Raw genomic sequence first — 2,850 nt, forward strand, 5'->3', positions numbered from 1 at the left:
TTCGGCGTTAAAATTAACTTTATTTCCATTGGATTTCTAAACTGATTTCATACACTCAGAGATAGTTCACAGTATCTTTAGGATTCATACCTGAATTCAAGAAAAATTAAACGTATAACTTATGTACTAGTATCTTTCAAAAGGTTAAAGTTGACAGAATTGAAGGAATTGGTTCTTACCAGTTAGAAAGACGGGAATGCTAATGAAAAACCCTCCCACAGCACATATCCGGCTGATGGATGATTTTTGCAGGTACTTGTTACTCCTGAAACAGACAAAATTTGAAGTGAAAGTCAGTTTCACGATTCTATGATAATTGAGCGAAATATAAAGGAACCAGTTTTTTGTTTAACAGCCAAGAATCTTTCAAAAATTCTACTGTAATTGATACTTCAAATATATTTAGTCAGACAAAGGATAATCATAATCGCAACGTTAATCTTAACTTTAATTCAAGGGTCAAACAGTATCATTATACATATAAAAGTAAACATAAAGTCTATCCACATTATTGTTATTATTATTATTATTATTATTATTATTATTATTATTATATGTTATTCTATAATTGATTTTTATTTCTTTATTATCAATATTATTCTATTTTCTATAATGATTCAATTATAGATCTTATTTTTTGTCAATCATATTTCACTGAAAAGATCACTTTGAAAATAATCTAATAGTAAAAAATGAAAAATAATCTTTTTCTACCTTGTTTTCATTTTTTACAAACTCTGTCCACCGCCGTAAACCTATTAAATGCATGAAACGACAAAGCAAAGCTGCTTCACATAATTCCCCGCTCACGCAGTGTCAATCAGCTCACGACCGCAAACGATACTGCTAATTTCCAGCGACCACGAACGATTTCACCGTAATTGCCGGTGTGAAATTTACCAATACGTGCTCGAATTGGTCAATAATGGATAGAGCGCTCTTGCACACACTAATCTACCAACAAATAATATTGACTCAATTGAACAACAGCGCCTAGATTAACGGACAAACCGCATGTTCCAAACAGATTTACAATCACGGCAGAAAATACATGCCGTTATAGATGTTTCCTGGTCAAGATTAATTTCCACGCGTTAAGAACATTGTAACCGGAATCTAGGAAGAACTAGCACTTCCTGGAATAATACTATTGTGTCCTCGATGAATGTCTCTCCCCAATGCCCTCGAGTGAGTTGTTTTTGTCTTTGGTCGTACGACGTCCGGGATGAGAATTCGGGGAACGGTTTTTCGCTGCTTTAATACTCGTACAACCATCCATCCATGGGACTGCATCTTTTTAGGAGGACCAGTGATTAATCTTTTCCCACTCATTTTCATCTCTAATTTCTCATGAGGCTAAGATTCCTGCATCTTTTATCATAATAATTTATTAATACTATTAATAAATTGAGACAATTTTACACGTCGTATTTTGCGTTATAAGAGGACTTGTAATTTGTAAAATTTACCTGTAAAATTCCTTTGTTTGTTTTACCGAAGCAATAGTTGGCATTTCTATACGACAATAACAATTTGTTAATACTAATCATTTGTAAGGTTATCATGTTATCATTCTTCTAATGGATAGTATATTATTGAAACTTTTTTAATATTGAAACGCGATATTTTTTTGGAAAAGAAGTGCATAGTAGTAAAGAGTTGAATTCTACGGACGTAAAAAGTGGACATAACATTTTCTGTACATGGAGTCGTCTGGCCTAAACATTTTATGATTTCCGGGCAAAATACAGACGAATCCAGCGCTGATTTTAAAGCAGCTTCATCCAAATAAGCCACAATAAGAAATTCCCACGAAACAGTTGCGTTCATCCCCTGTCGAGGTCGCCGACCTCTTTGAATGCGTTTCAAGAGCGTCGTACCAATGAAACTTCGAGTTCTAAACTAATTTCTCAGCCTTTTGCGTTAAGTTTAACCTTCCGCGTTAGTGTATTTCGGACGAGTTCCTATTTTACGCTTTCGTCGACTTCACCAACGTAACATGCAGCATCCGCAAGTAAAACTGTCTCTTAAATTTGATGTGACACCGATACACGACGAGAAGAATCACAATGCCATTTTTATTCCACTTCGTTAATTTTTCGTCGTAAGGTTTAGCTGTAAATAGGATTAAAAAATTTAGATTAACGAGGAATTTAAAATTGATCTGTTAAATCAACAATTTCCATTAGTTGTCAATAGATTTTATAAGCCTCAGATTACTGAGAAATTATACACATTGCAAAATATTTACCATTGGTTACCCACGCTACACGTAAATTTGATCAATCTACCAATGCACTAACACTGCAATAAATTTCTATTGCAACATTCCACGCTCCTTTGCCGCACCTTAAACTCCTCGCTAGATTTATTCCACCTTAAAGTGTCACATAACTCCTACGACACCGATATCAAATCTTAAACTCCACCAAATTCCAGAGAAACTTGATTTCGTCCAAAGTAAGAGATTAAACTTAAAAAGCAATTTATTTCATCTTTAAACTATCCCAAACTTCTTAAATATAATTTATATATGTCGGAGATAAGAGGACACCGGTGCCTTCCCTCTGAAACCTCGGGAAAATCCATAAAAACATTGTAATTAAAATCTACAGTTGTAACTAAACGATTTGCAGTCATTCTAACCAATTGTATTTGTTTGAGACTTGTGACAATGAGCTTGGGCTCAAGGCGACAATTAGTCGCCGAACGTAGCCGCGGTCAACGGGACGAACTCTCCATCTAACAAAGGCATTGAGTAATCCTATAGCTCTCCTTAAAAGAAAGATTTGTAGCGGCACGTGGCAGTAAACACTCCAACGGTTTCTGTCCCGTAGCTTGCGACACGCA

The 2,850-nt window shown here is 35.1% G+C and overlaps 1 long non-coding RNA gene across 1 annotated transcript; it reads right to left on the reverse strand.

The window, feature by feature from the left end:
• Positions 1-2,081: 2,081 nt before the first annotated feature.
• LOC117240784 lies at positions 2,082-2,449 on the reverse strand. Its single transcript, XR_004494791.1, has 2 exons — positions 2,252-2,449; positions 2,082-2,115 (listed from the first exon to the last, which is right to left on the reverse strand). It is a non-coding gene; the product is annotated as an uncharacterized LOC117240784 (long non-coding RNA).
• Positions 2,450-2,850: the final 401 nt, after the last annotated feature.

Source organism: Bombus vosnesenskii, unplaced genomic scaffold (assembly GCF_011952255.1).
Source record: "Bombus vosnesenskii isolate JDL3184/JDL3185 unplaced genomic scaffold, Bvos_JDL3184-5_v1.1 scf7180000014905, whole genome shotgun sequence".
Classification (NCBI taxonomy): domain Eukaryota; kingdom Metazoa; phylum Arthropoda; class Insecta; order Hymenoptera; family Apidae; genus Bombus; species Bombus vosnesenskii.